Below are 14,365 nucleotides of genomic sequence, written 5' to 3' on the forward strand. Positions count from 1 at the left end.
GGTGGGGGTTTTTTACTCTCCAAGTAGATGAGTAAATGGCTGTCCCAACTATATAGCAGCTGTCTTGGATCTTACAATATATGATAAGGAAGCTAACATTAGAGGGAGGCTTCTGAGCTTAAAGTACCACCTTTTATGATAGGTTTCAGAGTAGCAGCCGTGTTAGTCTGTATTTGCAAAAAGAAAAGGAGTACTTGTGGCACCTTAGAGACTAACAAATTTATTTGAGCATAAGCTTTCGTGAGCTACAGCTCACTTCATCGGATGCATCCGATGAAGTGAGCTGTAGCTCACGAAAGCTTATGCTCAAATAAATTTGTTAGTCTCTAAGGTGCCACAAGTACTCCTTTTCTTTTTGCACCTTTTATGATGATTGTGTTATCAATGTATCTGAATGATGAGAGCAGACTGATTTGCCAAAACCTATGATATTATGGCATGTGATTTGTAGCTGAATTTATATATGCTTTATAAACCCCATTACTGCAATAGAACTCCTAACTTGTTTTTGATTCCTTGTACCTTAAGCAAAACTTTTCCTCAACCCATAAAGTCACAACCCTGCAAAGCAGACCACTACAAAGTAAGCAGTCATGGGATAATAGGGAAGGTCTTCTCATGGATCAGTAACTGGTTAAAAGATAGGAAACAAAGTTAGTTTTCACAATGGAGAGAGGTAAATAGTGGGATTCCCCAAGGATCTGTACTGGGACCAGTGCTGGTCAACATATTCAGAAATGATCTGGAAAAAGGAAAAAACAGTGAGGTGGCGAAGTTTTCAGACAATACAAAATTATTCAAGATAGTTAAGTCCAAAGCTGACAGTGAAGAGTTACAAAGGAATCTCACTAAACTGAGTGATTGGGTAACAAAATGCCAGATGAAATTCAATGTGTGTGTAAATACACAGTAATGCACATTGGGAAACATAATCCCAACGATACATATAAAATTATGGGATCGAAATTAGCTGTTACCACTCCAGGAAGTGATATTGGAGTCATTGTGGATAATTCTTTGAAAACATCCATTCAATGTGCAACGGCCATCAGAAAAGCTAATAGAATGCTCAGAACCATTAAGAAAAGGATAGATAATATTAAAATGCCACTATATAAATCCATGGTACACCCACACCTTGAATACTGTGTGTAGTTTTGGTTGCCCCATCTCAACAAAGATATATTGGAATTTGGAAAAGGTTCAGAGAAGGGCAACAAAAATGATGGGGATGGAACAGCTGCCCTGTGAGGGGAGATTAAAAAGACTGGGACTGTTCAGCTTGGGAAAGGGACGATTAAGGGGGATATGAGAGAGATCTACAAAATCATGACGGGGTGGAGACCGTGACTAAGTGAGCATTATTTACCCCTTCACATGACGCAAGAACCTGGAGTCACCCAACAATTAATAGGCAGCAGTTTTAAAACAAAATGCACATTCAATCTGTTGAACTCATTGCCAGAGGAAGTTGTGAAGGCGGAAAGTGTAACTGGGTTCAAAAAAGAATTGGCTGGCTGGCTATGGCTAATCTGATGGCTAATACAGTTTTCTGAAATCCTTAACATTTCTGGCTTATTTATAGTCTAAAAAGCAATTGCTTCGACTTGAAAGTTGCTAACCGGCAAGCTTGTATGCAGTGTTGTTGTAACCAGGTTGGTCCCAAGATATTAGAGACAAGGTGGGTAAGGTAATATCTTTTATTGGACAACGTTTGTTGGTGAGAGAGAGAAGCTCTTGAGCTTACACAAAGCTCTCCTTCAGGTCTGGGAAACTAATTCAGAGTGTCACAGCTAAATATAAAGTGGAACAAATTGTTTAGCATAAGTAATTAATTAACACATTCCCAGGGACCATTCAAGGTGAAGTAGCCTGTTACCTCCACTCCAGTCATAAGAGGATGGGGGGGCTGGGTTGTTTGTTGTAATAAGCCATAAATCTCTGTTCAGTCCATGATTTTGAGTGTTTAGCAGAGTTATGAATTTAAGTTCCCAAGTTCATCTTTTGAAAGGATTATGTAGGTTTCCTTTGAGGATGCGAACTGAGAGGTCAGATGCAGAATGCTTGCTTTGTGAACAGAGTTCACCCACAGGTGATAGGGTGTTCTTGTCTTTTATCATTTTCCTGTGTGAGTTCATTTGAGAGCGTAGTGACTGTCTGGTTTCACCTTAATAGCTGTTGGGGCTTTTAGTACACTGGAAGAGGTACACCACATGTTGGGATAGGGATGTCTAGGATCCATAGATCTTGAAAGATTGTTTGTGGGTGGGCGGGGTGGGTGGGTGTTGATCACTGTAGCAGTGGAGATATATCTGCAGGTTTTGCATCTGTTCTGGCAAGGCCTAGTGCCACTTTGCTTTGGTGTGTCTTGGTCTCTGGGGAGCTTACTTCTGATGATGAGTTTGAAGAGGATGGGAATTGTTTGAAAGCCAAAAGGGGATTCAGGAAAGATTTCTTTCAGGGGTCCCCACTGAATGTAGTGTGTAGTTTTTTGATGATACTCCATATGGGTTCCAGTGTGAGGTGGTAGGTGACAATAGAGGTGTGTGGTTGGAGGAGGTTTATTTCTGTACTGAAGCAGGTTCTCTTAGGGTGGCCCTTCCATGATGAGATCTACTTCTGTGGTGGAGTGTTCTTGTTTGGTGAAGGTGGTTCTGAGTGTGTTAAGGTATACCCCAGACTTTCTCCTTGGAACATATTCTGTGGCAGCTCAGTGCCTGGCTGTAAATAACAGATTTCTTGGTGTGTTTGGGGTGGTTACTGGATCTATGAAGGTAGGTGAAGTGATCCATGGGTTTCTTGTGTATAGTTGTCTGAAGGGTTCCATTGTTTAGACAGAGCATAGTATCTGGTAAGTTAATGCTGGCACAGGAGTGTTCCGAGAGATTTCCATCATAATTTCAACAACCATCACCCATCCATGAAATTCTATGTGGGAGTTTGTCATCTGTCCAGAGGATGAAAATGTAATTTATGTATCTCCGGTATATCACTGGTTTCATGGTGCATTTGTCCAGAAATTCTTCTTCAAGGTGGCCCATGAAGTGATTGGCATATTGGGGCCATCCTAGTACCCATGGCTGTTTCCATGGTTTGGCCAAAGTGTTTGTTGAATGTTAAACTGTTACGGATGTCAATGAAATGGATGAGTTTGGCGATATTTGGGGTGGATATCTGAAGCTTGTGCGTTGGCTTGTAAATATATGAGGTAGGCAGCTATGCTATCATTGTATATAGGGAAGTGACATCCATGGTGGCGAGAGAGGTTGTTAATGGTGCAGAGTTGGTGGAGGAGGAAGCTGGCCCTTTGAGTGCTTTGAGGATGATTTCCATGAGTCCCAATATTCCTCCAATAAGAGTGCTGTGGTCATATATGATGGGCTTGCCTGGGTTCCCTTGTTTGTATATCTTGGGATGCATGTAAAAGGTCCCTGGGGTGGGTTTATGGGGGATGAGTTTGTAGAGTTCTCTTGGAGTTGTTTAAGGATATCATCAAATCCTTCCCCAAATTCCTGGGGATAGATTGTGGCATGGAGTTGTCTTTGTGTTCTTTTATAGTAGGTGGTGGTGGAGTGTTGTTTGGCCTCGTTAACATAAGTTGGCAAGTTTGTGTAACCACACGTTCCTTTTTGTTCCATCTCTTCCAATGCTCTGAGACCCTCTTGCTGTGTCTTGTCTTAATTTAGATTTAGTCCTTTTCCCCAAAGAGCTGACAGTGTTTTTTTAAATGTGTTTTCTGTACTGTGCTCAGTTCCATGGGCCTTGATTCTGACTCAGGTCTCCAGGGGAGGCTACTCTATACAAATAAGAATAAAGATCTTCAAAAAGCATAGTTCTGTTGACTCAAATTCAGATTATACCTCCCAATGGTCTGTAAAGGAGGAGACCAATAGTTTGGGCTAAAACTGCGGGAGGCACCAAAGAAAAAGCATCAAGAACACCTTGAAAGAACTAGGAAGCACTTGATGAATCATAACTTTCAAGCTGGCTTCAGGGCATGAGCAGGACTGGATTAATCCATGTGCACTCTGTGCAAATGCACAGGACACCCAATCTTGGGGTAATCATGACCAGGTTTGGGACTAGGGTTGCCACCTGGTCAGTTTTTTTACTAGCCTGGCTGTTTTGTCCACCTGCCTTGCCAGTTCCAAAGTGCCAGGGATTTTTTCATGTGTAACTTAAAGTTATTTGTAAGTTACAAGTGGGGAAAAAACCCTGGGATGTTGCAACTGGTATCTGTTGCTGTGCGCAAGTGCAGGAGGCACCAGTGGCTACTTCTCCTACGGAGTGCAGGTCACATGGGTGCTGAGAGTGCTGCTGGCAAAGCACCAGATTCCCACTCTGCATGCCAGTACCTCAACGTGTAAACAGGGCAGCTGAGGCTCCTCATGGCCCCAGAAAACAGGACAAACCCGAGGCTCGCCAGCAGAGAGGGGTACGGAGTGGGGACCCGGGTGGAGGAGGCAGAAACTCATGGGAGGGGATGGTAGGGGGGCTCCCTGGGCTGAGGCTTCTGGGAGGGGAGTGGCTGTAGGAGCCCATTGGCCAGGGGCTCAGGCTGATTGGAGGCTGCTGATAGGGGAATAGGAGGGTCAGGCGGTGGGGGGGCACTTGCAAGCAGAAGAGGAGGGTCAAGCTGGTGGGGCAGTACCCAGTTTTTCTGCCTCTTGGAATGGTCCCCCTATTTGGGCCACAACCAGGTTTGGTCCAGCCACCCCGTGTCATGACTTATGCTGGGGGGTGGGCCGGACAACTTCAGTGTGTTGCTTTGCAGCCTGGCACATGGGGTCACAACAGTGCTCAGCTTCAGTGCCCTAGGGGATGCATAGGCAGGTTTGTGCCCTAGGCAGCTGGGTCCCCTCTTGGTGCTCCTCCAGATGCCAGGGGGATCAGACCATGCAAGAGTAGGGGGACTCCTGGGAGGGAGCTGAAAACTCAGAGGAGAACACTTAAGGAGGGTGGTGGGGGTGGGGTGGGGGAGCTTTTTTCCATAGAGCCCAGGGCTCAACATTCTTTAATCCGGTATTGACTATGAGGCTACTGGCACTTTCAGTGTTCCCACAATAGCACTCTTAATTTGTCTGCTCTGACTTTACACTGGCATCTCTAGTGAGCCAGGCTTGCTTTTGTGTTTAGTAAAGAAGAAAAATTGACATTGATTTGGGCAGTTAGTAACTGTAATGTAATACATAGAGCCACCCTTACCCAGCTTCCAAATGCACAGCCCAGAATTTCAGCTATAGAATAAGATATATCCTGCCCTGAAAGGTCCGTTGCAGCTATTTAACTTCATTTTGCCCTTTCTCTCCCCAGCCACATGTATGGAACCTGTTACCTTGTGCTCCCCCATGTCTGTCTGCATCTTATGCTTGGACCATCTTTCGTCTGTTTTCATGCAGGGCCTAGCACAATGGGTCCTGAATGGGTTCTCTAAGTGCCTACCTGTAGCGAAGCCTCACTAGTGTGGCGCCTCCTGCTGGTCATCTTGGGAGTTAGCTTTTTTCCAGCATACAGAGTGCCCTCTGCAGGCAAGTGGCTCACCTGCCTCAGTCTGCCCCCCCATCCCCATGTCCCTCTCAGACCCCCGGTGCCCTTTACCTCGGGTTCTGCCCCTGCAGTACCCCCACACTCTGGTCTCCCCTCCCAGGGAACCCCAACCCTCTATCCCACCTCACCTCAGTGAACTACTGCCAGTCATCATCTAGTCCCCGCTCACTGGGGCAAACTGCAGTCTGTCATGGCTATTCATCATTGGCAAGGGGTTAGGACCAGCTGCCTCTGCCTATTCCCAGGATGCACCTCTGAAGCCCCAGTACTTCTTAGGCCTTGCACAAGGCCTGAAGCCTGGAGAGTTACTAGGCTGGAGCTCCCCACCTCCCTCTTGCCTTTCCCCAGCACTACTCCTACTCACATACCCTTCTCTCCCAGGCAGCCAGGTCCTTCTCTCTGTCCAGAGCTAGAGAGAGATTCACTCAGCTCCTGGCTCACAGCCCTTTTGTAATGCCAGTTGTGGCCTGATTGGGGCATGGCCCCAGCTGTGGCTGCTTCCCCAATCAGCCTAGCCTTCACAGGAGCGGAGTAACTGTCTTGCTAATTACCACATTACCACAATAAATCATAGTAGTCAGTCATTTATGGATATAAAATACTTTAAACTCATTGAATTCATGGATGCCCATTAAAAAGGGGGTGGCTGGTGAAGGCTGTCTGATAGCTACCACCGAGTTATAAAACAATATGAAGAAGAGGAGCTCTCATTCTATTAGTCCCCTGGATTCAGAAGCATTTTAGCAGCTAAATCTGTATGACTCAACTAATTCCTGCTGTGCATTTTTGGCTAGGTAATTCTTAGCTATGGGTTTTATTTATCTGGAGTTGCCTCAACAGAATGGCCCTTGCTCACGTGAATCTTTCAATGGAAGTGAAACAGCCACCACAACACTCCCTAGTGTTCTAATTGTGCACCTTTGAATGTTAACCCCTACAGACACTAGCAGTACCCAGCAAAATAATGTCACTAGCATTTTGAGCAGCCCGAAGACTGACTTTAAAAGAGAACAGTGCAGGAGCTAGCGGTGTATCATTTCGGAGATTGTTTAGGATGAAGCAGCTGGACCAGACTTGGCAAATAGCGGAACAAAAAACAACAAGGTACAGACTGCAGGCCAGAGTGCTGCCTGTATTTAAAATGTAAAACACTGGTGTTGTTCCTAATCGTGTTGTAAAGAAGAGATTAAAAAATGAATTAGGTAATTCTTGGGGATAGTCCCAAGAGTGCCACAGTATAGTCTGATTGGGGAAGGAGCTTGATAGACCTGCTGTTTGTATTAATTGGGAAATAAATGGGCTTGAAGCTCTCAGATTGTAATTTGTTGCATTTCTTTCTGTGACAATAAAGATCACAAAGGCACAATTAAGTAGAGGGAAGCTTTCAGAAAGTCATTATTTAAAAATCCTTATCCTTATTTCACCAATGAGACCACTGTTTCCATGGAGACAAGAGCAAACCAAAAACTAAGAGCCAGTGTTCTTCTGTCGGTTCCTGTTTCCACGGAAACGCACACACTGGATTGACAAAAATAAAGTTAGTGTTACACACTTGAACTAACTCGCTGGCACAGTATTTGAACACTAACAGAGCAAAGGTTCCTTCTAATTCAGAGATTTTTTTTTCCTCTAGATCACATGGCAAACACACATAGAAAATATTAAAAGAACACCTTTAATTAAACCAGTGTAACTTTGGAGATAGACAAGATCTATATCCATCTGTAGCTATATAAATCACTTCACCCACCAGTGAAATGCAGCCACCTCTGAGATAGACCCTTGTTACGCTGCTACCTCACTCTAGTAATCCTACGTGAAAGTTGACAACAGGAGATGTAAGATAAAAATTCTGTATTCAGCTGAAACTGCATGCAGAATTAGATTGACAGGATATAATTGCCCTAGCTGGAATTTGGCATAGTCACTGGCATTAGCCCAGTGTACGGATTTTGGAAAACTAAGACAACTTAACCACTGAACTATTTGAGTTTGTTTATGCTGAAAATGTTCACCTCTGCACCTGGAATATGTGGGATGACTACACTTATTGTCTCGTTTGTTTACTATAAATAGACTAGGATTTGGGAAGCAGACAGTCAGCTGGTATGACTTTGAACTGTGTAAATTAGAGATTGTACTGTAGCCGTGTCCCATTTCAGAAATGCAGTTCATTGGAAATGTTGGGGGGAAAAATAAGTTTTGCTGTTACTGTTGTATTGATTCTGGTTTGAGTAGAAATACATACAACAGGTGGGCATGGAATGCCAGTCCCTGAAATCCTTTGTTAGCTCCCATAAACTCCCAGTACCTCTTTAAAATGTTTCTGTACAGTGAAATCTGTTATAGCTATACATATAAATGTTTGTTTACAGTTATTTTGCCACCTATATAAATTCCTGGCAGAGTGTGTCACCAGAGGGATTTAGAAATAATTCCACCCTCACGCAATCCTGCAGTCTCACAGTTTCACAGATTTTACATGAACTCAAATCACATTTATTAAACTGTAGTTTCACTGAATTTTGGGAAGAAATGTGTGACCCATACTCATTAGGCCAATTCATAGTTTTGTTTGTTTGTTTTTTCTTAAACCAGAAGGGATCACCTAGTCTGACCTCCTGAATAACGCAAGCCAGAGAATTTTATCCAGTTACCCCAGTATTGAGCGCAATAGCTTTTGCGTTTGGCTAAAGCATCTTCTAGAAAGGCATCCAGTCTTGGCCTGGAGACTCCAAAAGATGGAGATTCCACCTCTTCCCTTAATCCTTTGTTCCAGTGGTTAACCAGCCTCATTGTTCAGCAAAACTTGTGCCAAGTTCTAATTAGAATTGGTCTGGTTTTAACTTCCAGCCATTGGGTCTTGTCATTGCTTTCTCTGCTACATTAAAGAGTTTTTTGTCCTGTATTTTCTCCAGTGAAGGTACTTGCACACCATAATCAAGTCATCTCTTGATCTTCTTCTTTTCTGACATGCTAAAGAAATTGAATTCCTGAAGTCTCTCTCATTATTAAGCATTTTCTCCAGCCATTGAATCACTTTTGTGGTGGTTCGCCTCACCCTTTCCAATTTTTCAACATCCTTTTAAATATGAGGACAGCAGAACTGAATGCAATATTAGTCTCCCCACTGCCATACACAGAGGCAAAATCCCTCCATATTCTTATTCCCTATGCTCCTGTTTATACATCCAAGGATCTCATTAGCCTTTTTTTTCCCCCCACAGCATTGCACTGGAGCTCATGTTGAGTTTTGTCCACTATGATCCTTAAATCCTTTTCAAAGTCACTGCTTTCCAGGATATAGTCCCCCATTCAGTAGGTGTAGCCTGCACTCTTGGCTCATTTCAGTGGGAGTTAGGTATCCAAATACCTTTGAACATTCTAGATCAGTTATCTTAACCATTACTGCAGCCTACAGCCCTTTGGTTCTCAAAATATGTTCTCGCACCCCTTATCAAAAAATCATTGAAGTAGGTCAGTTCTTTAAACCTAGATATATTTTTGTATATTACAGTAATCATTAAAAATGTATGTTAATAAATACATAGATTTGATTAAACAAAGTAGTTGTACTTACGTGCTGTGCTTAATTTGTGTTTTCGATGATTTACCTTCTAAAAATATCTCGCATGTCTCACTCCCCCAGAAAGGGCATCTCGCACCCCCAAGGGGTGCGTGCACCCCAAGTTAAGAACCACTGTCCTAGATGTATTAGGTGGTTCCTTTACCCAGGCTGAATATTCCCTTCCATCATTTAAGTCAATGGGGTTGCTTGAAGACCCGATTGAATGCATGTTTAACTTTTAAGCATTTGAGCAGTCTCTTTGACTTCTGTGGGACTACTCATGCACTGAAGTACTTTGCTGAATCAGGGCTATTGAGTGGTGCCTGATCAAAATGGTGGGTACCACTGAAAAGTGCATGAATTGATAAGAGAACTCAAATGAGCATATTTCAGAAGAATCACATTCCTGAAGCAGAGAGGGTTGAACATGCTCTTGGCACTGAAATGCTTATCTTCTCCTGACTCAATTACTGAGGTATTAGCGCTCCCTTGTATTACACTGTGCAGGCTTCATTTGCTGCCAAGAGCACTTATTTCTTTAACACATATTCATTTTCAGGAGGTGTAGTCTATTTCTGATGCATCCATTTCATATCATTATAATATCACCCTTAGGAGTCATGGGGTTTTAGGTTTTTTTTTAATTCTTAGTTTCTCATACCCATTTGTGATTTATCACTGTAGCATCTTTCCTCTGTGCAAGAAGGGAGGAGTACTGATCTGTGTCAGTTGGAAGGTGTACTTTAACAGAACAAAAAGAAAAGGAGTACTTGTGGCACCTTAGAGACTAACAATTTATTAGAGCATAAGCTTTCATGAGCTACAGCTCACTTCATCGGATGCATTTCCACTGAATGCATCCGATGAAGTGAGCTGTAGCTCATGAAAGCTTATGCTCAAATAAATTTGTTAGTCTCTAAGGTGCCACAAGTACTCCTTTTCTTTTTGCGAATACAGACTAACACGGCTGCTACTCTGAAACCTTTAACAGAACAGTCACTCCCAAGTGTTCTACATCTTAACTGGCCATCACAAATCTGTATAAACATGACAAAGCTGAATAGAACAGAGAATTAATACCTCCTATTTGCATCTCTTGGCATCTGAGTACCAATCCTAGACCATGTGACCATCCCATCCTAGTCCCTGTATGGGCACCTCAGCATCAGGGCACAAAGTAGCTCTGCCTGACAGAGCAGATGCGCTAGGCCTGAGGCATCTGCAGTAGGGTGCACCAGGGACTAGGTGTGTTCTGTACGTCATGTAAATCAGAATCCAGAGGGAAGCTGCCCTGATACAAAGGGTCTCCTCAAGAGCTTCTTTCATCTGCATTTTGCTATTCCAGGTAATTGAGGGTGTCTCAAGCTTCTGGCAGGGAGGAGGATGGTCCTTCCTACTATGCTAACGAACTCCTTCAGAGATTATTAACTGCTTCCTTCCTGAATTCTCAATAACCAGTTGTAAAAGGCACCACCTCATCCATGGCTATAGGAATTAAGAGGATCAGGAAAATAAACATACAGGGGGAAGGGGCTAAAACTTGGGGACTTAAGACACTACTACATAAACTCCAACTTTTCATAAACAGGTGCCTGAAACAAATCCTTAGTATCAGATGGCCAGAAAAATCACAAATGACGTGCTTTGGAGGAGGATGGAACAGAAACAACAGGAGAGGAAATTATGGAATGAAAATGGAGTTGGCCAGATTACACATGAAGGAAAGATCTGAAGACCATAACAAGACGAGCATTAGACTGAAATCCTCAGGGTTAGAGGGGCCGAGGTTGACCAAGGGCAACATGGAAACACACAACTGAAGCAGAATTAAAGCTAAGAGTGCAGCAGAAGCTCATTGAAGAGGGAAGGCACTAGTGAAGGCCTTGTGCTCTGTATGGAATAAAGAAGGGTAAGTCAAGGGGGAAGACTGCGTGATTGGATAATAATTGAATTATTTGCCTGTTTAGGCTTTCTTGTATCATACAAAGTGTCTGGCCTTGGCCATTGTCAGAGGCAGGATATTGGATTGGACGGACCTCGGGTCTGATTCCATATGGCAAATCCCGTGTTCCTATGGAAACTAAGTGATAAGAAACAGCAGTGGAGTGGAGTGGAGACAGGCTAATAATGGGGATATTGGGTCCAGTGTTTCATATTAGAATTGAGTAACAACTGAACGTTATCCACTAATGTATCTTTTAAAGTATGGTGCAAGTCATAAAATCCCAAATGATTCCCCCAGCTCTGAAAGTCCGGCAAATAACGAAGAAAAGTTGAATAATTTATTACAAATCTAGATTACAGATGTTGTCGGCTCGGTGGTGGCTATGCTTCTCCGGGTGTGCTGCATGGCCCGTGCTGGGATTGGCACAGTAGAGCTTTGGCATTCTGCTGCGTCACCGCCCCGCCTGGGTGCACGACAGGGGCAGGGGCTGTCAGGAGCGCTGTAAGCGCAATAGATGTAAGGAATGTGCAACTCTGCTTCCAAGCCCTCTGCTGGCAGAGTTCTGTGCTGCAGTTAGGGTCATGCTCTCGCCCTCTGCTAACCAGCAGTGTGACCACATTGCAGCTGAGGGAACACACCTGCAATGGACAAACGCATGGACCCTATTTCTGCAGGGCTCAGCAAAGGAGCTGGTTTGTTTACAAGCTGTGCACACCCTAGGGAGATGTCCAAGATCCTGTTTATCTTGCATCAGGAGGTAGCTAGGGGGCATCCAGGATAAGCCCTATGTATCCTCTGCAAGATGCACTGCCTCAGCTTCAGTCTGTCTCAGTGTGGAAACATTGGCACGAGGCCCAGAAAAATGCTAACCTCCCAAGCAGCTACTCAGCTGTCCAGACTCTCTGGTATGCAGTGCCATAGGCTTCATAGCTGTCCGATCCATTGTCCAACACCAAACCAGTTCACACAGTACGTTGCTCAAATCATGCACACATCATGCAATGTGCATAGTACAGGACCTCCTAGATTGCTATGCTGGAACAAAGCTCAGTGAACTCTTTAAGTTGTCCCTGACACAGGCAGTACCACCTCCAGGCCTGCCTGCTGGCCCTGATGTTGGGGGCACAGTTAAGGGAAGAGGGATTGGAGCATATTTTGTGTTGGTGTTGCCTGGCTACCAGAACAGGTCCTTGGTGGCATTGTAGTTTGGCACAATTTAGACCAGCTCTGAGGCTGTTTTGAGTTGCACTACTGGCCAAATCGGTTCCTATAAATCCCCAGGATCAGGAAGCTGTAAAGCCAGAAGTAACTGTGAGGATGTTGCTCTTAGTCTTAGACATTCCGCAGACTAGTTGAAATGCATGTGTAAAATGGTTCGTTGGGGGAATTGCACAGTGACAAGACTTTGGGAATGTTTCATGTCATCCAGCCTATTAAGTTTAAGGAATATATTCTTGTGACAGGAGTCGCCAGGTGGTGCTGTTACTTGTAGACTTGCATTCTTTTTTTTAGCATGGTAGCAATGTACAGTCCTTAAACGCATGCTCTTATTGTTACTGTTTGGTGCAACATCTTCCCTGAAAAGTAACTGCAGGGGGCAGGAGGGTTTTCTCTGCCCTCTAATTAGAGTTGACTCTTGGTGTAGAGGAGTTCCCTGGGAACCCAGCATTAGTGTTGGGAGTGTGGTTTCTGAAAGACAGGATTGGCTGTGTTCCCTCTGTGTCTGTAGGAGGACTGGTGTGTACAATGTGAAGAAAACAAGGTACACGCTCCACATCGGGGACTGATTAAAGTATTTTGCAGTTTTGTGTACTATGGAAATGGGAGGGACCCCCACCTTCCATAAATTAGAGTGTGTGATTATACAATTTATAAGTAAGAGAACATCTTTATTAGATCAGAGAAGTGTTTTAAAAATATAATGAAAAGTATACATCTAGAATATTCAATTTAAATATACATGACAATTTGACTTTTTAAAAAAATCTAATACCCATTCTCTCTCCTTTTGCTCTGGGAGACATTTGCTAAGTAGGCTAATTCCTGGGGTGCACATAGCAATGAACTCAGCTGTGCCCAGCTGGCTCCCCAGTCATAGGGGACAGGTTCCTGATTAAAGCTGGACTTGTCGGAGACCATGGAAAGCAGAAAAGAGCAAGTACCTCGGTGCATTTGATAGCTGAGCCTTCTGAGCCAGAGGTGCTTTCCTGCCTTTTGAAACACTGGGAGGACTAAGAGAAGAGCTTTACCAGCTCCTCAGGGAAAGGAGCACTGAGTCTCAGCTGGCTTGGGACAGAAGTTTAGATTCAAATCGATACAAATAAGGGACTGACTCTGAGACACTGATTGGGCGATCAGACCATGTCAGCAGCCAAGAAAGCAAGAAAACGGACCCTTTTCCTTGGGACAAAGGGTGAATTTGGGTACCATGACGGCCAGCTACCAAGACCCCAAAGAGGCCACCGTGGCTCATGACAGACACCAACACCAGGAAAGAGACAGAATGGGCTGAAGACAAACTGATCCCTGAAAAGGGTTCTGAGAAATGGGACTCCTGGGAGGGGTTTTCCTCTGATATGGTTTGATCGCTCTGGCATCTGGGGGGGCACCCAGAGGTGGTGGCGCAGCTCCCCAGGATGCAAAGATCTACCTATGGCACCAAACCTGAGTGGGGCTGCGACACCATGTGCCAGGTCACAACACCACTCACAGAAGTGTTGACCACTCATGCCGGGGGTGAGTCATGATTGGGCAGTTGCAGCTGGACCAAACCTGGTAGGAAGCTAAGTAGGGTTGTCACATCCAAGAGGCATAAAAACTGAGCACTACCTTCCCCACCAGCCTGATCCTCCTCTTCCCCTCTCAGACACCCTCCCCTACCCAGCCCGGCCCTAAGCCTCTGCACCCACCTTGTCCCAGGAGCCTCAGTGCAGGGAGCTCCCCTACCATCCTCTCCCAGGATCCGCACCCTGCTCTTTATCCCTTCCTGCAGGTGAGCCTTGGGTCCTCCCTGATTTCCAGCACTGGAAGGAGCAGGAGCCTCAGCTGCCACATCTGCACGTTGAGGGCCTGGCAAGTGGAACAGGACCTGGGTGCCATGCCAGCAGCGCTCCTAGGGGCCATGTTACCTCTGCGCCAGAGTGGAAGGAGCTGCTGGCGTTCCCATGCATGTGTGTAACAACGGTTGCCATTTGCAATGTTTTAAGTTTCAAGTGAAAAACCCTGGCACATTGCAGCCAGCAACGCAAGGGAAAGATCAATATGGCCAGTTAAAAACTGGTTAGGTGGTCAGGAGCAAGTGAGTC

The 14,365-nt window shown here is 44.7% G+C and overlaps 1 long non-coding RNA gene across 2 annotated transcripts in view; it reads left to right on the forward strand.

Annotated features, from left to right (window-relative positions):
• LOC119855928 overlaps positions 1–14,365 on the forward strand; it is a 54,554-nt gene that overhangs the window by 15,242 nt on the left and 24,947 nt on the right. For both annotated transcript variants that reach the window (XR_005293076.2, XR_005293077.2), the window contains exon 2: positions 10,704–11,024. This is a non-coding gene — a long non-coding RNA (uncharacterized LOC119855928). The remainder of the gene's footprint in view (positions 1–10,703; positions 11,025–14,365) is intronic.

This window comes from Dermochelys coriacea, chromosome 5, assembly GCF_009764565.3.
Source record: "Dermochelys coriacea isolate rDerCor1 chromosome 5, rDerCor1.pri.v4, whole genome shotgun sequence".
NCBI classification, from domain to species: domain Eukaryota; kingdom Metazoa; phylum Chordata; order Testudines; family Dermochelyidae; genus Dermochelys; species Dermochelys coriacea.